Source organism: Pseudorca crassidens, chromosome 1 (assembly GCF_039906515.1).
Source record: "Pseudorca crassidens isolate mPseCra1 chromosome 1, mPseCra1.hap1, whole genome shotgun sequence".
NCBI lineage: Eukaryota > Metazoa > Chordata > Mammalia > Artiodactyla > Delphinidae > Pseudorca > Pseudorca crassidens.
In genome coordinates, this window is record NC_090296.1 from 54,973,732 (window position 1) to 55,001,276 (window position 27,545).

Sequence of the window (27,545 nt, forward strand, 5' to 3'; positions counted from 1 at the left end):
AGACTTTAATTCTATCTTTTGACATATTAGCTGTCTCCCAGCTTCATCATTTGCCAGTTTAATGAGTATGTCATTTTAATAAAATAATTCTAAAATATTGAATCTAACATTTTAAAAGGCACATTACCAGAGATATACCTTAGGCACTATTTGAGCACAGCCTTCAAGTCAGTTACAAATCCAATCTCTGTGTTTTTAATGTACCATGCCTTGAAAGCATGTTTGTATTTTAGTATAAAACCTTTAAAAAACCAAAAGCCTACAAGGCCAATAGAAATTAATTATTAATGATGAAATTTTAGAGTTGGAGGAGAAAGTTTTCTACTGGGAGAGTTCTATTTTAGTTGTCTGTCTATTCATAAGCCTATACTAGCTAATATCATCCTTGCCAATGTTGCTGATCCTTCTTTTCACAATGGTAGTTGAATTGTGCTGAAGATTTATTAAAAGTATTGCCATGAGTGAAACTGATTTGGGGGAGATATCACCTAATGATTTTTTTTAAACATAAACTCTAATGCATGTTATTTCTCATGCTAACATCTGTGGTGAGCAGCTCCACACAAAAAATCCCTAAGGGTTCCAGGTAATCATTCCGGCTATAACAATACAACATTAAAATGATTTCCTCATGTAAAATCTGGAAGAAGAGCTTTCAGATACTAGGCTTGGTTCGTGGCATACACAGGTTGCTATGATCATCGTCTAAATTCATTTTGGATTCAGCAATTTTATTTCCATTTTTACAACTCTCTTAGTCACTGAATCTTCCCTACAATCTACAACCCTGACTCAGTGAAAACGAGGTGAATCACAAGCTATACTTGTTTTATTTTTAGTGCGAAGCATAATCTTGAGGGAGTTGCAGATGTTCAGAAACAAAATAAAATCTTGTAAGGCCAAAATAATACTCCTTTACATCATAGAGTGTCTCCCATTGCCTGAATTTTAATACATGTCAACAGAGAGGGGGCAGCATGACACTTTCAGGAGAAACTCTGTACTCTGCACTTTTCTGATGCCTTTTTCAGTGTGACAAAAGGCACAAATGGCAAACGAAGAACACCACATTCATGAGCCAGGTGAGGAGTCTACCACACAATTTCATTTCCATTACTCAAAGGCTGTCTGTGAGATGCATGGGGGAAAAGAAAACCAGGGTGTCTCTTTTCCAGACAAAACAAACCCTCTTATCAGAGATGACAAAAATGTGCTAAAATTATGCTAAATTAAAGCATGTCAAAAAATGGGTTCCAAAAAAGACTCTAAAGCTATATTTAAAGTGCAAGCTACCTACTTGGGTAACAAAATGTTTGCCAATAATTATTTCTACTTTAGCTATCTTCTGTTTGCCAGACTGTGGTAAGAATTGAATATAAATTAAACCTGAACTTAAAATATTACTGTACAGTTCAAGTGGTTTTCTTCCTTTCAAATGAATTTCATATGGATGAAATCACATAATATCAGGCTTTATTTTTACATCACAATGAATGTTTATTTGTAGGTACCCTGAGACAACTATAGCTCAGTAAAAGGTTTCTCTTTACCTTAGGAAAGTATGTAACTACATGGGCCTAATAAGTGATTGGGACTGACCCCCAAAAAAGACAGCCTCAGCTGCCAGAAAGTGACATCATCTCAAGACATTGTGGGAGGAAAAAAAGAAATCACTCAGTAAAATTAACTTTAGTGTAACTTATAAAGCGAACACAATACTCAGAAGAAAATGGTTCATTTTTAATTTAAATGGCATACTATATCAGTAACATTTCCGGAGCTACCTGTTGGATTCATGGCTCATCTGCAAGGTATGATCAAATAGAAAAATTTTTAATTGTAAATATTCATTATATAATTACAGGAATAAGATATTTGGGTATTTTTACCTGTATCACAGCACCTTACTACTCAAAGTGTGATTTGTAGACCAGTAGCAAATGGCTTCAACCAGTGGCTTCAGCTAGAAGCTTGTTAAAAATGCAGAATCTTGGACCCCACCCCTACCTCCTGAATCAGAATCCACATCTTAAACAGATGCCCAGGTGATTACTATGCACATTAAAGTTTCAGAAACACTGTCACAGTAGACTTTAAAAGTCTCTTCTAGCTCTGATCTCCCACAACCAGAACCCGATACTCCCATTTAAATATTATAACTGGAACACATTAATAATAAATGTGTTGTTGAGTCCTGCATTCTTTTTAAATTAACTGGAATAAAAATTTTTAGGAAGTTGTCAAATAATGAATAACTGATTGTAGTGACAAGAATGAGGGTTACATGAAAATAGTAGTTGACCAGGGAAAACAAATCTGATGGATGTAACATTCAGTGTGCTTAGTACTTGTAAGTCGCAAAGGATGCTACTAAATAAGATCAAATGAAGCAGCTATACTGAAATCAAAGAATCACATCAAAGACAAAGGCAAGAAGAAAATCATACTGTCAAATGCAAAGTTTCATTTGAAATAGGAAGCAGAATTTTTATGCAGATTTTTGTGGAAATTATGGTGGGATAGAAAATTATGAGGTAGGTCTTACTAACATCCCTCCCTTTTGTGTTCTGCCTCATCCTGCCTGTATGTTGTAGGGAGAACCCTGTGTCCCAGTCTCTGGGAAAAACTGCTCCTAAACAACCTCAAATAATTGACCACTTCAGGATTTTGTACAAACGTCTTTAATTCTTCTCTATACTATTGCCAGAGTGATTTTTTTAGTGCAAAAAAAATTATTTCCCAGATTAAACTCTTCAGTGGTCCAAACCACTTAGCAACTACACAGATCCCTTCATGAGAGGCTCATGACTTTCCAGGCCCATATCCTGCCACTTCCACATGCCCCACCACACAGGAATTCCACACTGCCAACTCAAATCACTGAGCCTTTATACTGTTCCCCCTTCCTCAAAAAGTCATTGCTCTTGCTTTCCTCTAACCTTCTGGGTGCTCATCCTCCACGTCTCAGATTTCAGTGGATAACTCTTTCCTCTGTTCTACCAGTGTAGCAGCACTTAATATGTTGTACTTGAATTTATTGACATCTTCTTTTCTTCCACTAGGCTAATAAGTTCCTTGAGCACAGAAATGCTTTACTCATCTTTGTAACCCCAGTACCTAGTACACTGCCAGGCACTAGGTGTGTGTCTCCATTCCTGGGTCCTCTATTTTGATGAGACCTTGGTGGAGCTTTTTTTTTTTTTTTCTTTTTTTTTCAGAAACAACCTAAATGTCCATTGACAGATGAATGGATAAAGAAAATATGGTGTATATATATATATATATATATATATATATATATATACACACACACACACACACTCACACACACAAATGGAATATTACTCAGCCATAAAAAATAACAAAATAATGTCATTTGCAGGAACATGGATGGTCCTAGAGATTATCATACTAAGTGAAGTCATACAAATATATGATATCACTTATATGTGGAATCTAAAAAAATGATAGAAATGAACTTATTTACAAAACAGAAATGGACTCACAGACATAGAAAACAAACTAATGGTTACCAAAGGGGAAAGGGGGAGGGTGAGAGAGGGACAAATTAGGACTTTGGGATTAACAGATACATGCTACTATATATAAAATAGATAAATAAGGACCTACTGTATAGCACAGGGAACTATAATAGAAAAGAATCTGAAAAAGAATATATATATATTCTATATATATACATATATATGCATATATATGGACATGTATATATATAACTGAATCACTTTGCTGCACACCTGAAACACTGTAAATCAACTATACTTCAAACAAAAACAAAAAGATGTAGTGGTTAGGAGAATAGGCTCTGGATCAAACTGTCTAGGCTTAATCCTAGACAATTTATCTTGGGCTAATAATTGCTTAATCTCTCTAAGCCTCAGTTTCCCAGTCTCTAAAATGAGACTAATAAAAACACCTAATCTCATTGCTGGGGTAGGGGGAAGTAAATGAAACAAAGTATGAAAGATACATACGAGGCATTTAATGTTTGTCAAATGAATGAATGAATATATATTCTCCAAACAAAACATTTAAACATCACAACATATTTTCCATTTCAGTTTGAATAAGTTGATTCTACATTTGACTAAATTTGTGAATCAGGGTCTTTGTCATTTTTTGATACAAGTGCCTCTGTCTTGTGCAAAGACTAGATTTGAAATAGCAGCAATTTTTTAGCTTGATGAAACTGAGAAATTGAAGGAGAATGCTTGCCATCTAGTGGAAACCTGTTAAATTCTAGTGTTGCTTCTGAGTTCTGGTAAACTCTTGGTTTCAGGTGAATTGTTCATTTTACATCTTTTGTGAGAAACTTCCTTCATATATTTGTTTGCATAGATTTATAGGGGGAAAATGCTCTGTGGTAGAGCAAAATAATGATGATGAGCATCATCATCAGCAACATAAGTCTCAAACTATCCTTTGATCAAACAGGATCTGCTTTATAAGATAACATTATGTATATTACAGTATTTTTAAGTCAGGCTTGAAAGAAAATTCCAGGAAATAATCAACAATAGAAAAGACACATACTTGTTTAAGCAGTTACCAGCATTTCTTCCACAGTCCTCATGTAGAAGAGCCAAGAATATAAGTAGATTTATGCTCCCAGGTTTCTATCTGGTTTTAAGGCCCAGTTTTTCTGTAAGTAGTCTCCATTTTTTTCTTTCTGCACTTATCTTTTTGTGAATGAAAGTCTGAACATAAAGTGCCAACTGATTTTGTCTTTTGAGAAATCACTTCCTTTTACCATCAAAACATACCCTAAATAATTCTTTTTTTCTTAACAGATATCATGTTTAATAAGTATTTCTTGGTTTGAGTTTAATATTACTCCTTTAATCACCATAGAGATAAAACCCTGAAGTAGCCAAGTCTTATGAAACTAACTCACATCTCAAGAAACAAATTACACTCGTAGGATCATGAGCTGTGGCAATGATGTACAGTTCTTGGGTCAAAAGTGTAACTATTCTACATGTTGAATAAGGTTCCTTCTCTCTAAAAATGAAAAAACTTGACAAAGTTATGGGTGATAATTCTTAAAAGAGGCAAGTAAGTGGATTCCATAAAACTATTTGAAAGGCTAATAGTTTTAAAATATAATGAGGCAGGAGCTATGGTTACGAAGGAAAAAAAAAAACGTGCCAGTGAGACAGGTAGAAATGTATTTGTGCAAAGCATAGAGTAGACAATGGTTCCCAGGACCATGTATCTTTCAGCATGACCTTTAAGTGAGGCTATTTTTTACTTTCATCTACATACTGAACTGACTTATCCATAAACCAAGCTTGAGTTTTTTAGTTACCCTTCAGGTAGTCATAGAGAATCCCCAAAGAATCATAGGCATGAGATGAGGGAAGGGCACTGATATCACTATGCCATGGGGGGGTCTATGATACCGACTCATGAAGCATGTTTATGCCATCTGGTCATGCTTATACTTACTCCTAAATGTACCACTTCCATCTTGCAATGTACTGTTGCTGGGCCTGTCTGACCTTATCATTTGGGGAGTCTGACAGGACTCAGTACTAGACAGAAAGTCACTTGATGCTCCATGGCCCGGCATCCTGCCTCCACCAGGGACCTGCGCATATCAAAAGGCACATAATTCTCCACTGAAAATGGCATGGCCTTGCTCCAGAACTCAAAGGGCTTACATTATGATTTGCCCACTGGGGCCTGCCACAAACTCCATGCAGCATCTTTTCTCACCAATACCTTTAACATCATACAGTCTGCCCAATTGTATGACCCAAGTGGCAGGGCTGCTTGCACCACAGCCTGGACCTGTTGCTGAACTCTTTCCTACTCTAGATCCCAATTAAAGTTGTTAGCCTTTTATGTATATGGGCCAGAGAAGTATTCTTAGGTATAGAATTATGCTGCCTCCAGAACTCAAGAGCCCACCAGGTACTGTGCTTTCTTCGTAATATAAAGATGCAATAATTTGTCTTTTACTTTGGAAGAGATATCCAGGCATACCACTGATCAAGGATCTCTAAAATATTTACAAATGTGGCAGGCATTTGAATCTTCATAGAATTTGTCTCCCACATTCCCGCACCATGTCTTATCAATGCCCCCACTGTGCTATTTCTTGCAAATCCAATCCAATCAACATCATGTCATCAAAGTAATTAATTAAAGTTGTATAGTTCAGAATGTCAGAATGGTCCATATCTTCTCAGACTATATTATGACAGAAGGCAAGAGACTTAAAACGGCCCTGGCTAGGGACTTCCCTGGTGCCTCAGTGGTTAAGAATCCACCTGCCAATGCAGGGGACATGGGTTCGAGTCCTAGTCTGGAACATCCCACATGCTGCAGAGCAACTAAGCCCGTGCACCACAACTACTGAGCCTGCATGCCACAACTACTGAAGCCTGCATGCCTAGAGCCCACGCTCCGCAACAAGAGAAGCCACAGCAATGAGAAGCCCACGCACCACAAGGAAGAGTAGCCCCCACTTGCCGCAACTAGAGAAAGCTGCATGCAGCAACAAAGACCCAATGCAGCAAAAAATAAATAACTAAATAAATTTATTTTTTAAAAAAACTGCCCTGGACAAACCTATAAATGGATATTATTATCCATTCCATATGAATATAAACAGTTTAATTTTTTTCTGGCTTTTTTCCTGGGTAAAAGGAAATATTTTGGATCACCTTTCTCCTTTGGCTGAATGGATGTTTCTTCGTTCTGTTCCTCATTACGCCTGGTCAAAGTGTCATTAATTCTGTGTTATGTAAGTCCCCCTATGTGTGTATCACACTTGTTAATACTACTCAGACCCAATTATCATTCAAAATATGTCAGTTAATCACAAGAGGGACCATCTGAGATTAGGAATAAAATAGGTCAAGTGTATAACTACCAGAAGAAAAGAAAACTCAAAAATATTTCCTCTGCTGAAATTATTATTACCATGAGATACCTCAAGATCTTGAAACTAGCAAAGAAATGTTTCAAGTCCAAACATGACTTTGACTTTTATAAAAAGTATCTTATTTAATTACCACAACAACTCTACCAAGTAGGTATTAACATCCCTAATTTATAAATGAGGAAACAATTTTTCTTTTTTGCCATGCCGCACAGCTTGAGGGATCTCAAATCCCCCACCAGGGATTGAACCCCGGCCATGGCAGTGAAAGCCTGGAACTCTAACCACTAGACCACCAGGGAACTCCCAACAATTTTTCTTTTTGGCAATATGCTATTGTTTTATTCTTTGCTTTGGAAATTTCCTCATATTTTAGTGCTTTAAATTCTCAAATAAACCCATTAATTTATATAGTTACTGAATTACTTTAAGAAGACAGAATAATTCTTCTTGCTGTTGAACATAAATTAAAAATACAGAACAGTCCAGGGAATGCAAAGAAAACATGACAACATTTCTGGAAACAATAACAAATATCTTAAGTGTTCAGTATACATTTGACATTAGAATTACAGAGAAATTGTACAATATCAATGTTGTAAAAATGTAAAGGATGTCTATGTGTGTCTTGATTCTTTTATGTTTTTCCTTTTAAAAAAATTCTTTCACACATAGATTTCACAGTCAGAGCCTAGCTATTAGTGCATGGTTGTTCTCTAATTTCCCAGGGAAATTTACTCCTTACATGGTTCCCTCTAACATAGCATAATCTAACACTAATCATAATTGTGGGTCTCCAAATTAATTTTTTCCTTGAAGTGGTTTTGTTTTATTTTTTAATACCACTTCACCCATTTGTCCCACCTCTTCATCCCCTACCTCTGGCAACCAGCAATCTGTTCTCCGTATCTATGAGCTTGGGTTTTTGAGGGGAGCGGGAGGGTGAGGAGGGAGTTTAGATTTCATGTATAAGAGAGATCACATGGTATTTGCCTTTCTCTGACTTATTTCACTCAGCATAATACCCTCAAGGTTTATCCATGATGTCCCAAATGGCAAGATTTCATTCTATCTATGGCTGAATAATATTCCATCATATATATTTGTGAGTGTGTGTGTGTGTGTGTGCGCGCGCGCACACGCACGTGTGCACAATCACAGTTTCTTTATCCATCTATCCATCAGTGGACACAACTGATTTCCATGTCTTGGCTATTATAAATAACACTGCAATGAACATCGAGTTGCATATATGTTTTTGAGTTAGTGTTTTCATTTTCTTTGGATAAATATCCAGCAGTGGAATAGTCAGATCATATGATGGTCCTATTTACTTTTTAAAAATTTTTTGAGGACCCTCCATATTGTTTTCCATAGTGGTTACTCCAATTTCCCACTAACAGTGCATAAGGGTTCCCTTTTCCCTACATCCTTTCCAACACTTGTTATTTCTTGTCTTTTGATAATAGCCATTCTAATAGGTAAGAGGTGATAACTCATTGTGGTTTTGATTTGCATTTCCCAGATAATTAGTAATGTTGAACATCTTTTCACTTACCTGCTAGCCATTTGTATGTCATCATTGGAAAAACGTCTGCTTCAGATAGCCTGTCCATTTTTTTAACAGGTTCTTTTTTTTACTAGTAAGTTGTATGAGTTCTTTGTATATTTTTACTATTAACCACTTATCAGATAAGTAACTTGCAAATATTTTCTCCCATTCAGTAGGTTGCTTTTTCATTCTGATGATGGTTTCCTTTGATATGCAGAAGCTTTTTAGTTTGATGTATTTCCACTTGTTTATTTTTGCTTTAGTTGTCTTTGCTTTTGGTGTCAGATTCAGAAAATCATCACCATGACCTATGTCAGGGAGCTTACTGCCTATGTTTACTTCCAGAATTTTTATGGTTTCAGGTCTTAGGTTTAAGTCTTTAATTCAATTTGAGTTTATTTTTGTATATCGTGTAAGATAGTGGTCCAGATTGATTCTTTTGCATGTGTCTGTCCAGTTTTCCCACCTCCATTTATTAAACAGACTGTCCTTTCCCCATTGGATATTCTTGGCTCCTTTGTCATAAATTAATTAAACATATATGCATGGGTTTATTTCTGGGGTCTCTATTCTGTTCCATTAATCTATGTTTATGGTTTTTATGGCAATACCACACTGTTTTAATTACTATAGCCTTGTAATATAGGTTGAAATCAGATAGCATGATTCCTCCAGCTTTGTTCTGCTTTCTCAAGGTTGTTTTGGCTATTCTGGATCTTTGGTGGTTCCATACAAATTTTAGGATCATCTGTTTTGTTTCTGTGAAGAGTGCCATCAGAATTTTGATAGGACCTGCAATGAATCTGTAGGCTGCTTTGGGTAGTGTGCATCTTTTAACAATAGTAATTCTTCCAATCCATGACCAGGAAATATTTTTCTGTTTATTTGTGTCTTCTTCAATTTCTTACATTAATGTCTTATACTTTTCAGTATTCAGGTCTTTCACCTCCTTGGTTAAATTTATTCCTAGATATTTCATTCTTTCTGATGCAATTATAAATGGGATTGTTTTCTTAATTTCTCTTTCTTTCATTTGAATTTTATTTTATTTTTTTATAAAGCAGTTCTTATTAATTATCTATTTTATACATATTAGGGTATATACGTCAATCCCAAACTCTCAATTCATCCCACCACCACCACCACCCCACTGCTTTCCCCCCTCGGTATCCATATATTTGTTCTCTACATCTGTGTCTCTATTTCTGCCTTGCAAACTGGTTCATCTGTACCATTTTTCTAGATTCCACACATATGCGTTAATATACGATATTTGTTTTTCTCCTTCTGACTTACTTCACTCTGTATGACAGTCTCTAGGTCCATCCACGTCTCTGCAAATGACCCAATTTCGTTCCATTTTATAGCTGAGTAATAGTCCACTGTATATATGCACCACAACTTCTTTATCCATTCATCTGTCGATGGGCATTTAGGTTGCTTCCATGTCCTGGCTACTGTAAACAGTGCTGCAATGAACATTGGGGTGCATGTGTATTTTTGAATTATGGTTTTCTCTGGGTATTTGCCCAGTAGTGGGATTGCTGGGTCATATGGTAATTCTATTTTTAGATTTTTAAGGACCCTCCATACTGTTCTCCATAGTGGCTGTATCAATTTACATTCCCACCAACAGTGCAAGAGGGTCCCCTTTTCTCCACACCCTCTCCAGCATTTGTTGTTACTAGATTTTCTGATGATGCCCATTCTAACTGGTGGGAGGTGAAACCTCATTGTACTTTTGATTTGCATTTCTCTAGTAATTAGTGATGTTGAGCAGCTTTTCATGTGCCTCTTGGCCATCTGTATGTCTTCTTTGGAGAAATGTCTATTAAGGTCTTCTTGCCATTTTTGGATTGGGTTGTTTGCTTTTTTAATATTGAGCTGCATGAGCTCTTTATACATTTTGGAGATTAATCCTTTGTAAGCTGCTTCATTTGCAAATGTTTTCTCCCATTCTGAGGGCTGTCTTTGTGTCTCATTTATAGTTTCCTTTGCTTTGCAAAAGCTTGTAAGTTTCATTAGGTCCCATTTGTTTATTTTTGTTTTTATTTCCATTACTCTAGAAGGTGGGTCAAAAAGATCTTGCTGTGATTATGTCAAAGAGTGTTCTTCCTATGTTTTCCTCTAAGAGTTTTATAGTGTCCAATCTTATATTTAGGTCTTTAATCCATTTTGAGTTTATTTTGTGTATGGTGTTAGGGAGTGTTCTAATTTCATTCTTTTACATGTAGCTGTCCAGTTTTCCCAGCACCACTATTGAAGAGACTGTCTTTTCTCCATTGTATATCCTTGCTTCCTTTGTCATAGATTAGTTGACAATAGGTGTGTGGTTTATCTCTGGGCTTTCTATCCTGTTCCATTGACCTATATTTCTGTTTTTGTGCCTTTACCATATTGTCTTGATTACTGTAGCTTTGGAGTATAGTCTGAAGTCAGGGAGTCTGATTCCTCCAGCTCCATTTTTTTCCCTCAAGATTGCTTTGGCTCTTCAGGGTCTTTTGTGTCCCCATGCAAATTTTAAGATTTTTTTGTTCCAGTTCTGTAAAAAAATGTCATTAGTAATTTGATAGGGATCGCATTGATCTACCCGTTGAGGTAAGTGGGGTATTAAAATCACCTACTATTATTGATTGATAGCTTCAGGTCTGTTAATATTGGCTTTATATATTAGCAAACATTATAAGAACTGTTTCTTATTCTCTTTCCTAATTGGAATAGAAAAGAATGCATTTTCCAACTCAATGGCCACTCACCACATACCTGAGGCCAAACTAATCTATTCTAGCAAAGGTTCTTCATCAAGCACATGAAATTATCTTTATACTTATAGTACACTTTGAACCAAAACATACTCACTATTTCAACTTTGGACAATAGTTGTCTCTGGCTTTTATTTTGCAAGGGAAGAAAAACATCTGCAGAAGAAAATCCCCAGAACTCAGCTGAAATAAATTTTACTTTTGTTCTTTTCTCAACTCCCAAGGTTAGATAATCATAAACAAAACCTAAGGAAATACCTTCTACAAATACTCTTTTTAAGATGACTCAGGTTAAAAAACATGCAGTAGGTGAAAAGTGGGGAGAGGCTTTAAAAAGTAAAACAGCAAAAGATAAGATGTATTTAAACATTTTTTTAAACTGCACAAGGGCACTGAAATGGCTGAGTGGGACTGTGTTGAACAATTATTTGGGCAGGCATAGATATGACAGTCATTGATATTCTAATCTAAACTATTGGACAGACATAAACCATTTCAAAGAAAAGAATTCTCTGACTTTTTAAAGCCTTACAAAAGAAAATACCTGTAAGTTTAATGTCATCTGTCAGGAAGCTTCTTTTTTTAATAAGGGTGTCCACTCCTTCTGTCACTAGGAAAGTGTATACTGACCTGAGTCCATTCCCAGAGTATAAGCCTTAGCAGGAAACAGAAGGGGCACTCAGCTGAGGTTTGAAGATATTTTAATAAAGAAACTATCTACACATGTATGAAAAGAGTTAAGAGATTCAATAGGCATGTTGAGTACTCTGGGACTGTTACCACTTCTAGGCCTGAAGGGACAGGCTGGAGCTGGAATGATGGAAGAATTGAGGAAATGGAAACCTGTACTTGTAGAACTGCAGCCACAGCCAGAACACAGCTCCAAGGCAGCGATGGAGAGAAGGAAGGGATACACTGATCTCTCCTCTCTCCCTCCTCTTACCCTTCAACCCCTTGCTGGTGCTTCCCATTGCCCAAACCAACTGGAAGCAAGAGGACAAGAAAGTCTAGGAAATGCAGTTTATCTGGATCCATCCCCAGGGAAAAAGACTAGGGTGTAGAAGTGTGGAAAATAAACCTGGGAAAGGGGAGCAGGGAAAACAGAAAATAACCAACCCAGCACTCAAATACCTTACCTAGTAATGGCTAATTGTAGCAAGTATAAAATAACCCATGTCCTGTTCTTCTTAAAAGGTGTCCCTGAGGAGTATCATCTCCAAGGTTCAATGATGCACATGTCCCAATATTGAGTTGCCATCTCTCACCAGAGCAGAAACAAACTGAGTCTCTAACAGCATTCTGACATCCTTTGATTACATTACTCAACTACCTACTTACCACATCTACTCTGCTTCAAAGGGACAAGTCACAACCAACTTTTTTCTGAATCTCTCCATTGCTTTGAACATTAGGTTTTAACTAGATACTCTATTGTAAGCTATAATATTTTATGACAAAGTAGTTATATCAGTTTGGGGAAACTAAATATTTTAGGGTGGGAACTAAATCCAACTCACATGTGAAAACATTAACCAGAGATAAATGTGTATGGATGCCACAAAAATATAGCATGAATTAAAAGCATCAGTTCTTAAAAACCACTTTTACCAAAAATAAACATTCACGTCATTTGAAACAAAAGAGCAAAGGAAAATCAAAAGAGCTATTTGATAGGGAAATGACTCAAATAAACATACTTTAAGACATATACATTATATGGAAAAGAATATGAAAAAGAATATATATATATATGTATAACTGAATTACTTTGTTGTACAGCAGAAACTAACACAACACTATAAATCAACTATATCTCAATTTTAAAAAGGCATATACATTATATAAAATAATGGGAGTTTTCTTTCCATATTCAAAAAATGGCACAAAAATGTAAAGTTATTGCCATTTAAGCTACATTACCCATTTGAATTATTTTACTCTTCACATAATAATCACTGAAATAGTACATTCTGTAGGATACTTTTGTTGACAAATTAACAACTGAAACTATCATTAATTTTGCAAGTATGAAGTACCTGATGGACTTGGGTCCTAGGACAAGCACATTATACTACTATTTGCTTTCAGAAGGCTCCCTGTGAGAGCCCTGTTTGCAGAAAGTGCCACATCATGGTTAAGAGCATGAACTCTGGAAATAGATGCCCAGCTCTGCCAGTTGTGTGTCCTTAGGCAAGGATACTTAACTTCTCTGTACCTCAATTTCCCCATCTATAAAATGGGTAAATAACTGCCTCATGGGAGGTTGTGAAGACTAAATGAGTTAATTCATGTAAAGTGCTTTCAGCAGTGTTGTGAATAAATACACAACACATATTAGCTATTGTTATCATAGTTACCCTCTCCCTCATGTTTAAGACTACTCCTTGGAAGAGCTAAGTGATTATCAGGGAACAGAATCTCTTTTTGCCATATTCTCATTTCTTTATCCTACAAATTAAGCCTACTCTCAATACAAGCATCGATTTCAAAGGAGAGCACAAATATGACTAAACAGAAACATTGATTCTATCAGGAACTGCAGTTGGGCTACAATAAGCAGACATAAAAAAGTTTAAGCATACAAGGACTTGTTCTTTCCTGTAAGGATACAGAGCTGTTATGGTGGCTCCACAAAAAGCATCAGGCATCCTGCTCAATTCTATCATCTCAACCATCCTCAGTGAAAGGCTTTCACCCTCAAAGTCACCTCATGAACCAGGATGACTGCTGAGCTCTAGCTATCACATTCACATTCCAAACAGCAGAAAAGGCAAATGAGTCCTCTCCCAACCAAACCAGTTCCCACTGAGAAATTTCCCAGAGGTCCCACACATCACTTCCATTGAACTTAGTCAGTTGGTCACATCTAGCTGCAAATAAGTCTGGAAATATAATATTTTAGCTGGGTGTATTGCTGCTTTGAAAAAAATTGAGATTCTATTTCCTTGCTTCAAGGATTCAGACTGTGAGATCCAGTTTCTCTTATTAGAAAGACAGGCAGACAGAAAGAAATAGCTCTCAAAAATATATCGGTGATGACTCTATAGATAAAGAGTTGATGACAGTAATGCTACATAATACTCAATTTGCTTATTTGGTTGTTAGACATGTAACAAAGATGAAAAGGGAGAGTAAACTACAAAGTTTAAAACAAGAACATCTTTCTTTTAATTTCATGTACATGTTAGGTGAAGGAGGTTTTATGACCTAAAAAAGTCAAAATTTTCTTTTTTATAGTGCATGAACAAAAGGAACCTAAAAAACAAGATCTACCCTTTAGAAAATCATAGAATTATAGTTGAAAAGGAACTTAAGGTTACCTGGTACACATACCATTCTGGTATTTTATCCTCATGATATCACCTTCTCCAAGTGACCTGGCCTATATTTGAACTTATGTGAGAACTTAATGTTTCTTGAGGCAATGCACTCCATTCTTAGAAAACTCTGACTTTGAACATTTTTTCTTATGTTTAGCCAATATCTGTCTATAGCTTCCATTCACTAGTTTTAATTCCAACCCCAGGGGCCATGCATAGCCTTGGGGCTATACAAATACTTTTCTACAATGTACCATGTGCCCCTGAATCTCTTTTTCAGTAGACTTTGATAATAAATTCTTATTCCTTATCTTTTTGTTTCAAAATTGGAATAACTTTGTTTTGCTCAGTATAAAATATATTCTCACTGTAAAAAAAATTTTTAAATATAGATTATATAAAGCAAAAGTCTCCTTCCTAATCCCACCTCCTTGAAATAACCATAATTAACATTTTAATGTATACAACAGACACAACTGGCTTAGCTGTGCAGTTCATAACTATTACCTCAGTGGCCATGTCCATATTACTGTTTCTTATAGAAGCAGTCCACTCCCCTGACAACAGGCTGGCCAATCATAGAATACCACCCTCATATTAACACTACTTGGTCAAAAAATGTGAGCGTATGACACAAGACTAATCAGAATCTTGCCCTGAGATTTTCACAATGGGAAGCTGAGAAAAAGGAATCTCTTTTGCCACACTGGTTTTAGAGTTATACCATTTGTATCTGTAGAAGTAGCTGGCAGCCATGTTTCTCACAACATGGAGGAATCCTGTCTGCAGTAAGAGAGAATGAAGCCAAAACAAGATAGAGAGAGAAAGAGATGAAAAAGTAAAAAAAAAGGCTGGCAGTGTTCAGGCTCCACACTCTAGTCTCCGAATTCCCTAAACCTTCTTTGGTTCTGGAAGCAATTGTTTTTAAGTGTGAGCTACCTCAGTCGTTTCAACAAACCTCCTTTTCTACATAAACTAATTTGACTAGATTTGGTACCAAAGGAGTTCTTGGCTAATTCAAAGAATATCCTTTCAGGCATCAAAAATATATTCAAATAAGTGGGGCTATAGTATAATTACTGTACTTTACCTTGTTTTGCTTCTTAACTTTAAAATAGTCATGGACTAGGACTTCCCTAGAGGTCCAGTGGTTAAGACTCCGTGCTTCCAATGCAGGGGGCACGGGTTCAATCCCTGGTTGGGGTACTAAGATCCCACATGTCGCATGATGCAGCTAAAAAAAAAATTTAAAAAAAATTAAATAGTGATGGTCTTCCTTCTATGGCAAAACCTCTACATGTCTTAGCAGTTTTAATGGCTGTATAAGCATTCATTTGCATAAGGTACCATTTTTTATTTAATCAATCACATTGAAAAAAATTTAGATAATTTTTCATTTCATTAGTACAAATAATACTGTGCTTATCCTTATATATATATTTTATTTCATACTTGTATGATTATTTATTTAGATTAAATTACTAAAAGTTGGATTGTTGGTTCAAAATATATGTACATTTAAAACTTTAATAGTTATCAAATTTCCCTCTAGAAAAGTTATAAACATTTCTATTTCTAGCAACTATGTGGTCAAGGGTCTACCACTACACACCCTCACCAGCAGTGGATATAATCACAATTTAATCTTTATCTATATGATAGTCAAATGTGCTGTCTCATTGCTGTTTTTATTTTCACTTATTTAATTGTTAGGAAAATTGAGCATTTTTTCACTTTGACCATTTATATTTATACTTCTTTCTCTTTGCTTTTTTTTCTTCCTACTCTTCCTCTTCCTCCACCTCTTTCTTTGAGGAAAGAGATACATGAGGCCCAGATCAGGGCAGGGATATCAATCACTGCATTTATTCTAAATACTCCTGAAATTTAGAATAATGCTGCCAAGTATTATATGTGGGGTTTTTTCCTCCAGTTTTATTGGGATTTTTATTTGACATACAGTACTATATAAGTTTAAGGTGTACAGCACAATGATTTGACTTATACCATGACATAAGTTTAGTGAACATCCATCATCTCATATAGATACAAAAGAAAAGAAAAAAATATTTTTTCTTATGATGAGAACTCAGGATTTACTCTCTTAAAAACTTTCATATATAATATATAGCAACTTTTATTATATTAATCATGTTGTACATTATATTCCTAGTACTTATTTATCTCATAACTGGAAGTTTGTACCTTTTGACCACCTTCATCCAGTTCCCTCTTCTCCTACCCCGTCTACAGTAACCACAATTTGATTTCTTTTTCTATAAGTTTGTTTGTATTTTGAAGTATAAATGACCTACCTACAATACTATGTTAGTTCCTGGTGCACAACATAGTGATTAGATATTCCTATACATTACAAAATGATCACCATGATAAGTCTAGTTACCATCTGTCAACATATGAAGATATTACATTATTATTGACTATATTTTCCATGCTGTACATTACATTCCTGTGGCTTATTTATATTGTAACTGTAAATTTGTACCTCTTAATCTCCCTCACCTATTTCACTCATCTTCTCCTATCCTCCTCCCCTCTGGCAACCACCTGTTTGTTCTCTGTATCTGTGACTCTGTTTCTGTCTTGTTATGTCTGTTCATTTATCTTGTTTTCTAGATTCCACAAATAAGTGAAATCATACAGTATTTGTCTTTCTCTATCTGACTTAATTCACTTATCACATAATACCCTCTAGGTCTACCCATGTTGTCACAAATGGCAAGAAACTGAAGATGACACAGACAAATTTAAAGATATATCGTGTTCATGGATTGGAAGAATTAATATTATTAAAATGGCCATAATCCCCAAAGTAATCTACAGATTCAATGCAATTCCTATCAAAATACCAGTGACATTTTTCATGGTATTAGAACAAATAATCTTAAAATTTGTACAGAAACACAACCCCGAATAGCCAAAACAATCTTAAGAAAGAAGAATAAGCTGGAGGTATCACACGCCCTGACTTTAAACTATACTACAAATCTACAGTATTCAAAACTGTATGGTGCGGGCACAAAAACAGACACATACCTCAACAGTTTCCAGTCCAAAGAGCAAAATCAACCAGATGCTCCACATCAGGGACCAGAAGGAATCCAGACAACTTGGTATCTCAGTCAGGACTTGTATCCCCTCCTTCTCTTGAAAATGGAAAGAAAGAAAAAGAAATAGGAAAAACAGAGAATTCACTAAAAAAACTGAGCAAAAAGCACAAGTTCAGAGCACGAATTTATTGAAGATAATAAGGAGAATGTAAGCTCCCCAACCCCCACCTCCCTCCCCATGCCAAAATCCTTGGATTTCCTGAAGTTAAACAATAGAGTATAGACTAATTTTATTTGACTGTTAAACAAAAGGGTAACCCCAGAAGACTGGCAGTAATATTTGAGAATATTTAGGATACATATGTTACTTTTATGCCACTTTTCTATCTTATAGTTCTGCAGTTGGTTATTGTTTTGAGGAACTCAAATATAAAACCTTTTATGCCACTTTTCTATCTTATAGTTCTGCAGTTGGTTATTGTTTTGAGGAACTCAAATATAAAACCTTATTTCTATGCCAGTAAGACCTATAACTATCCCATTTAAATTATATTTGGTTTATTTAGCTCATTACTCAAGCTTTTAGAAGATATTTTGGATCCTAATTTTATCATATAATATACTCTCTACCCTAGAGTCATAGTGATGGCACATTTGATTAGCCTTTATCATTCTCATCAAAATCTTTAATAAAAATGTTGTTAAGTCTCACAAGGTTGGGGAAGAAAGAGCTGTCAAAATAACCACTAGTGGGTATCATTCAGACAGTTGTTATTTTAGAAATTATACACATATCACCCCATGTTCTTAAATTTAAGAAGTTCTTGTCAAATGCCCATTAATACTGCTCTAGCATTTTCTTGATCTTCCTGATGAGTCACCCCATCAATTTAAAGATGTTTGAAATTTGTCTGAGAATTTTCTCTGCAGATAATGACTAACAGAAAGGAATCCTGAGCCAGGATTATTTTCCCTGTCAGCATGATGGTTCTAAACCACTTTACAGACTAAGATCAGAGTTTTCATTTAAAATGATATCTTCTTGATTCCAAATAGCCAAAGCAATCTTGAAAAGAAGAACACAGCTGGAGGCATCACATTCCTTGACTTCAAACTATATTACATAGTTATAGTAATCAAAACAGTAGGTATTGGCATAAAAACAGACACATAGATCAATGGAACAGAAGACAGAACCCAGAAATAAACCTACATACATACAGTAAATTAACTTACAGACAGTCTCTTCAATAAATAGTATTGGGAAAATTGGACAGCCACATACAAAAGAATGAAACTGGACCACTGTCTTACACCATACACAACAATTAACTCAAATGGATTAAAGACCTGAAACCATAAAACTCCTAGAAGAAAACAAAGGCAGTGAGCTCCTTGACATCAGTCTTGGTGATGATTTATTTTCATTTGACACCAAAAGCAAAGGCAACAAAAGCAAAAGTAAACAAGTAGGATTACATCAAACTAAAAAGCTTCTGCACAGCAAAGGAAACCATCAACAAAATAAAAAGGTAACCTACAGTAAAAAAGCAACCAATCCAAAAATGGTCAGAGGATCTTAACAGGCATTTTTTCAAAGAAGACATACAACTGGCCAACAGGCAACAAGATGCTCAATATGCCTAATAATCAGGGACATGCAAATCAAAACCACAATGAGATATCGCCTTACACCTGTTAGAATGAATGGCACTTATCAAAAAGACAAAAAATAACAAGTGTTGGTAAAGATGTGGAGAAAAGGGAACCCTGTGCACTGTTGATAGAAATGTGAATTGGTGCAACCACTATAGAAAGCAGTATAGAGATACCTCAAAAAATTAAAAATAGAACTACCATCTGATCCAGCAATTCCACGGCTGGGTATTTAACCAAAGAAAAATAGACTAATTCGAAAAGATATTTGTACCCCCATGTTCACTGCAGCATTATTTACAATAGCCAAGACATGGAAACAACTTAAGTGTCCATTGATGGATGAATGGATAAAGAAATTGTGGTGTATATATATATATATATATATATATATATATGTGTGTGTATATATATATACACAATAGAATATTATTCAGGCTTAAAAAGAATGAAATCTTGCCATTTGTGACAACATGGATGGAGCTGAAGGGCATTATGCTAAATGAAGTAAGTCAGAGAGAGACACACATACCTTATGATCTCACTTGTATGTGGAATCTAAAAGAAAAAACAAAAGAATAAAAGAAAAAAAAAAGCTCACAGATAGAGGACAGATTGGCGGCTGCCAGAGGCAAGGCTTGGGGGATGGGCAGATAGGCAAAAGGAGTCACAAGGTACAAACTTCTGGTTATAAAGTAAATAATTCATGGGTATGTAAAGTACAGCATGGCGACTATACATAACAATACTGTAGTGTGTATTTGAAAGTTGCTGAGAGTAAATCTTAAAAGATCTTATCACAAGAAAAAAAATCAGTAGCTACGTATGGTGACAGATGTAACCTAGACCTATTGTCATGATCATTTTGTAATATATACAAATGTCGAATTATGTTGTACACCTGAAACTAATATAATATTGTATGTCAATTATACCTCAATAAAATAAATTTATTTATAAACTTACCATTAAATAAATCATATTAAAAACAAAAAACACACAGAGAAATTATATCTTCTTAAAAATGCTCAGCAGTGCTTCCTCTTGCTTATCTCTAAGTTCATCTAGATATTTAGTCTCACAAGACCAGAACAGGTCACACTTGGAGCCAAAAATATGCAAGGACAGCAAGCGAGCAGGGCAGTATCAGGCATTCTCCTTATGTAGGAGTACTCAAAGCAATCCACCAGCCCAGGTGCTTGTCTTCCCCCAAATAACAGCTCAAGTGGAAGAGAATGAGACCCACATGGACATGTGCAATAGTCATCCTGGGTTAGAAGGCCCATGTCCCAGATAGGAACTAACTTTCATGAGCATAGCTTCCAGATCCCCGCCCCCAAAAGATATACTGAGTTATTTAGGAAAGCCCAAAGTTTTGGCTTCACACCAGGAACCTTCCTGGCCTAGCAAAATTACCCCAATCAGGGTCATTTTTACCATAAACAATTTGCTAATTAGACAGTTGACATTCTACTTTATCAGGATTCCAGAGAAACATAATTAGAAAGTTAACCCAAGGTCACATTTGCCCACAAAGAAAGAGAAAAGGTTTTGCTAACCTTTACACATTCTTTCTACAAAGCCTTTCCCAACTTCCTATTTAAAATACCTATGGGAGAATTCCCTGGCAATCCAGTGGTTAAGGCTCAGCGCTCTCACTGCCAGGGCCCTTGGTTCAATCCCTGGTCGGGGAAATAGGATCCTGCAAGCTGCACAGCACAGCCTAAACAAATAAATAAATAAATACCTATGAAATGACCAAAAAAAGACCAAAACTCATCAATACCAAAAACTAAGACTGATAGGTATTTCAATGCTGGAGTCTGAGAGACATCATACTTACTATGAGAGAGATAGAACTTTGATGGAAAAAGCACTTAAATTCTGCTTCATGAAACAGACTGCCTGAAAAGGAGCTAGAATATAATGCATACTTTACCACCGTCTGTTTCTGAAGTCAGGGATACAGGGTCTCCACCAACCAGAAATTTAGAAAATCATTCCTTTTTTTAAAAGGGCCAATCCATGAATTGACTCTCTTTCTTCCTTACTGTTGGGAGGCAATTTTCAGTGGTCTCCTGTATTTCTGCATGTGTTGTAAAGAAGCATTGACAGCTTTTGCTCCAGACTATGTTTTCAAAGATATTTGTATGGAAAACAGTTTAGAAAGACAGAAATGATGTCTCCCTCTAAAGCAGAAGGCAGATTTGTTTCCTGACCAGGATAGTAAAAATAATGTTTTTAGTGAAATGTTTTAGCAAAAACTGACGTAGTGGACAGGGGATGTCAGATACCGAACCTGCAGGGGGAAGGAAGCTAATGAGAAGGAAGCTGATTTGAATTGCAAATCCCAGAAGGTTTCAGGAATTAGAGGCTGCAGGTACATTTGAAGGCAAAGTGTGGAGTCGAGCTGAAAACAGGAGAAATGGTTGAAAGTCTATATTTTAACAAAATAGTTTCCTAGACCTCCTCCCCAGCCTAAGACTTGGGAATACCTATCAAAGCTAAGAGATTAGCTACCATCTGAAAACAGGAGATTAATTGAACATTTTCAAAATGAAAGGTGACATCCCTAGCCCTCTTACCCCGTTCCTCTCACAGAACACTAGCAGACAGGTTTCCCCTCTGCGCTGATTGTTCTCTGTTAGGTTCTCCTGATCCTTTACCATTCTCTGCCCTACCCTGGGAGGATAACCTCTATAGACTGCTTCACCTTGGCTTCCTTAAACTTTGGCTTTCATTTGGAGTCAGCCAATGAGAAGAACCAGCAGAAGAAAAAAAGGTGGAAGGAGAGAGGAGTTGGGCTATTTATTCTACATCCCCCACCCCCACGCTTTTTTGGCAGTGGCCACATTCCTCTGCTTTCAGACATTGTAACTGTTGGGTGCACTCTCACACAGAGTTACAGATCTCTCCCAGCTCCAAAATGCTGTTCCTTTCCCTTGCCCCTTTAGGTCTAGGGGGGATAAACACTTCTACCTGTTTTTTAGCCCTTGGGTATTTCACCATCCCTTGATGGTTATGTTGATAAATATTCCCCTTATTAAATTCTCTTCAAGGGACCCTTCTATTATTCTCTTCCATCACCCCATTGAGTGATGCATCTGCTTCTTACAGGCCCAAACAGATATATACCCCACGGAAATTTTGCAGGATGCCTCTACTGGACCTGAACTACCCCAAGATAAGACCGACAGATGTTTGTTCGTAAACAAAAGGAAACAATATGAACTAATGCCCAGAGCCTGACAAAACTCAGTGTGTTCCAGGAGGTATAAGTGTTACTAGTTGTTATGTGTGAAATGAGGAGTGATTAGAGAGGAGGCTTAAAAGCAGACAAATGCCAACTCACAGGGTACCTTTTAAGACACATCAAGGATCTTGGACTTTACCCTGTAGGCTCTTCTGCGATATTAAAGGATTTCAAATTTGAGTTTCAGATCAATCAAGCTGCAGGCAATATGAAGGAAAATTCTGAGATGGGCAAGGCTGTAAAATGGGAAACATGATAGAGACAAACAACTGCAATAGTTTCAGTGAAAAATATTGAAGGCTATAACTCAAACAGTGGCAGAAGAATGTAGGAAATGGATAGGAGATTAGTGGCCATTTGGAACTGGGAGCCAGAAAAAGGAAATGAAGGGGAGGGGGGGAAATCTAGAATGGCTTTAGGCTCTGATTTAGTAGTGGATAAACAGTCTTTCAATGTGATAAAGAGGAAAGGAGAAGAGAGTTTAAGATTGGGAGTTACTGAGGGGAAGCCTGGGGTGAAGGTAAGGAGGGGGATACAGAAGGGTGAGGGGACGCAGATTGATGTAGTTCTATTATGAATATGTTGAATTTAAAATACCTGTGGGAAATCTAAGTGAAATCTAGTCACAGGGAAAGAGCCTCCCTTCAACCCATTGAACCTGGTCAGTGTGGAGGACACTAGGCTCAGTTTGCCTCTCTCCTTAACCCTGGAATCCAGATCCAAAACCACAGAAAAAAAGGCAGATAAAATTGCCCTTAACCTGAAAGCAGCAGGCATGACCAGAATAAAAGGCTCCCAGTGCAGCCACCTATTTAACCACAAGATGGCATGAGAGATAAGCTAAGCAGAGCCCTAGTCAGACCTTCCTTCAATGGGCAAAGCTGTCACTTACGGTGCGGTACATTTTGTTTGTTTCTGTTAGCAAGGAACAGATGAAATTCCGTCATCCCTAATATATTTCCTAGGAATAATATCAGCATGGGGAGGATATGGAAGCAGCAGGACTAGAGTTAGACAGATTTGGAGCATTTCCCCAAAGACCGGGAAGGGGCTGGGATATTGTGGTTTCCTTTGAGTGGCAGGGATCTTCAGGTGGCAGAATGAGGCCAAGATGTTTTCAAGATAGCCACTATTTAGAGAATGAGATATTTGACAGACTACAGTTGGAAGCAAGGATTGGGGAAATCAAACCATCCTCTATTTACTTCATAATAATTTGAGACTCTTTAATAAACTGGCTCCATTTCTGTCTTTGACATCAAGCAGCCTTCAGTGTAGTTTCTGTACCTATTAGTATGAACTGACAGAGAGGAACACAATACAGCTTATCAAGTCACATCATATTAAATCATAGACACCTCATTTCACTTTTAGTTATACTAAAATATTAATACTAGTTATAACAGGTATTATAGACATAGTTACTGTTAATACCATCAGGCCTCTCATGTTACCCCAACCTCAGCCTACAACCAGCTAGACTATCCATATGAATAACTATTTCCTAAACTTCGGAGTCACCTAGGAATGGCCCCATCTCTGATACTCTAATATCTCACATGCTTACCACCCAGCCTTCCAGTTCTCTTATTTGCTTAACTCCTATTGTCTTCAAGCTCCTACTGTCTGTTGACCTCTCTAACTCTCCCAATAGCCCTCTTACCTTTATTTTTAATCCCATCCAACTAAAACAAAAAACATAGTCTATCATTTCAACAACTCTCCTATCAAAAAATACAACTCCTTTGTGTTATTATCATTCTGCCATATACCCACTCCAAAATAATCCCAGCCCTGGATTAATATTTTCTCTTACAAAACGTGTTTTAGAAACAGAAATTGCCAATCCTGCAAACTGGTGTTACTTAAATCTTGACTCCAACTTTAGCTTGATTCTCAATACATTCCAGCAATCTCTCTGTTCTCTCAAGTCAGTTCTCTCATATTTTCCATTAACATCTGTTCCAAAATTTAACCACTCTTCTCACAGAGGAATTATATTGAAGATTAAACACTTCTATACCTCCTAGCTCTTTTAGCCAATGATCTCTTTTCCTACAACAAAGACAAAAATATAGGCCATGAGAAGGTTTTAACTTTAAGACTATTCCCTACCTAAAAAATCCCTCACACCTCTACCAACTGTTCTTTCCTTCCTTCCAGCTAGTTATTCTAAAAATAATATCCCTCCACTTGTACAAGGCTAATAATTCACCAACCTTTGCTCCAAGAAAATAATAATAATAGTAATAATAATAATCCCACCTAAGTCAAAGTCAAGTCTCTCCAACCCTGGGGGCGCTGTGGATTTTCCTGAACCCCAAATGTTCTACTGAGGGTTCTCTCTCCTCCCCTTTACACATTTCTCAGCAAGGAGGGGAGGGGAGAAATGTCTCTGTGGCTATTTTCAGGCACTCTCTTCCCAATCATTCCCTAACCTACTATAACTGAGCTTCTGCCCTACTAAATCTGTTGTCCTAAGGCCTCATTGTTAAATGTAAAGAGTGCATTTTAATCCTTACCACATTTGTCTTTTGGGCAGCATTTGACATTAGAGAAAATGGTTCAAAATCACAAATCTATAATAATAAAAACTTCATTTACTGAGTACTTAATATATGCCAGACTCTGTGCTAAGTGTTTTACATATATCATTTTATTTAATCCTCACAATTATTATATTTCATAAATGAGGAAGTGGAGATAAAGTAACTTGCCAATAGATACAGAGAGAGTTAGAGAAAGAACGGGGACTTGATATCAAAAGACAAAGACAAAAACAGAATCTTGAAAGCTGTGAAATGAGAGATTTGTCACATACAAGAGGTCCTCAATAACATTAACATCTGATTTCTCATGAGAAACTATGGAGACCAGAAAGCAGTGGAATGCCATATTCAGAGAGGAAAAAGACTGTTTAAGGATTCTATATCTGGCAAAACTATCTTTCAAAAATGAAGGAGAAAGTTAGACATTCCCAGGTAAACAAAAGCTGAGGGAGTTTGTCACTAGCAGATCTGCTCTATAAGGAGTGCTAAAGGGAGTCCTTCAGGCTGAAATGAAGGGACACTAGATAGCAACCTGAAGCAAGAAGAAATCAAGAACTCAGACAAATGTAACAACAAAGGTGAATATAAAAGACAGTATTATTGTATTTTTGGTTTTTAGGTCTTTTTTCCCTATATGATTTAAAAGACAAATGCATAAAACAATAATTATAAATCTATGAAAATGGGCATATGGTGTTAAATGATATAATTTGTGACAATAACAACATAAAAGAGGGGACAGAGCTTTATAGAAGCAGAATTGTGTATGCTACTGAAGCTAATTCGTTAACAATTCAAATTAGATTGTTATATATTTAGGTGGAAACAACCCAAATGTCAATGGAGAAATGGATAAACAGAATGTGATATATATTGAATATATACAATGGAATATTACTCAGCCATAAAAAGGAATGAAATACTGAAACATGCTACAATGTGTATGAACCTCAAAAAAATTATGCTGAGCGAAGGAAACCAGACACAAGTGGTCACATATTGTATGATTCCATTTATATGAAATATCCAGAATAGGTAAATTTATAGAGACAGAAGGGGTGGGGAGAATAGGGAATGACATTGGTATGGGATTCCCTTTGGGGGGTAATAAAAATTTTTTGTAGGTGGTAGTTGTATACATTCTGAATGTACTAAATGCCATTAGATTGTATAATTTAAAATGGTTAGTTTTTTTTAATGGTTAATTCTAAGTTATGTGAATTTTGTCTTAATTTTTTAAAAAGAAAAAACAATCTCTAATCATACAGAAACATGAAAATATTCACATTGTCCTATAATTAAACACTAAAGAACAGTATATATAAAAGGAAAATATCAGCATGCATTGCACACAGTAAGGGTAAGTAATGTTCCAAAAACTTTTTTTAGTTATATGTATTTTTATATTTATTAGGTTACAATGTAAAACATATTTCTTACTGTGGGTTGCAACAAAAAAAAATTGAAAGCCATTGAAAATAAATTCTGGGACTTCCCTAGTGGTCCAGTGGCTAAGACTCCATGCTCCCAATGCAGGGGGCCCAGGTTCAATCCCTGGTCAGGGAACTAGATCCCACGTGCCACAACTAAGAGTTTGCATGGTGCAACTAATGATCCCGCATGCTGCGGACACCTTCAAGATGGTGGAGGAGTAACACGTGGAGATCAACTTCCTCCCCACAAATACATCAGAAATACATCTACATGAGGAACAACTCCTACAGAACACCTACTGAACACTGGCAGAAGACCTCAGACTTCCCAAAAGGCAAGAAACTCCCCACATACCTGGGTAGGGCACAATAAAAAAAAAAGAGACAAAAGAATAGGGACGGGACCTGCACCTCTGGGACGGAGCTGTGAGGGAGGAAAAGTTTCCACACACTAGGAAGCCCCTTCACTGGCTGAAACAGGAGGTGGCGGGGGGAAGCTTCGGAGCCACGGAGGAGAGGGCAGCAACAGGGGTGCAAAGGGCAAAGTGGAGAGATTCCCGCACAGAGGATCGGTGCAGGCAGGCACTCACCAACCAGACAGGCTTGTCTGCTCACCCACCAGGGCGGGTGGGGGCTGGGAGCTGAGGGGTCAGATCCCAGGGAGAGACGGGTTGGCTGCATGAACACAGCCTGAAGGGGACTAGTGCCCCACAGCTAGCCGGAAGGGAATCCGGGAAAAACTCTAGACCTGCCTAAGAGGCAAGAGACCATTGTTTCGGGTGCGCTAGGAGAGGAGATTCAGAGCACTTCCTAAACGAGCTCCAGAGACCAGCGCAAGCCGCAGCTATCAGCGCTGACACCAGAGACCGGCATGAGATGCTAAGGCTGCTCCTGCAACCACCAAGAAGCCTGTGTGCGAGCACAGGTCACTATCCCCACCTCCCCTCCCAGGAGCCTGTTCAGCCCACCATTGCCAGGGTCCCGTGATCCAGGGACAACTTCCCCAGGAGAACACACAGTGTGCCTCAGGCTGTTGCAACAT

The 27,545-nt window shown here is 36.9% G+C and overlaps 1 long non-coding RNA gene across 1 annotated transcript in view; it reads right to left on the reverse strand.

The window, feature by feature from the left end:
- LOC137224041 (uncharacterized) overlaps positions 1-27,545 on the reverse strand; it is a 103,787-nt gene that overhangs the window by 63,803 nt on the left and 12,439 nt on the right. The window contains exon 2 of the long non-coding RNA XR_010943194.1: positions 17,599-17,708. This is a non-coding gene — a long non-coding RNA (uncharacterized lncRNA). The remainder of the gene's footprint in view (positions 1-17,598; positions 17,709-27,545) is intronic.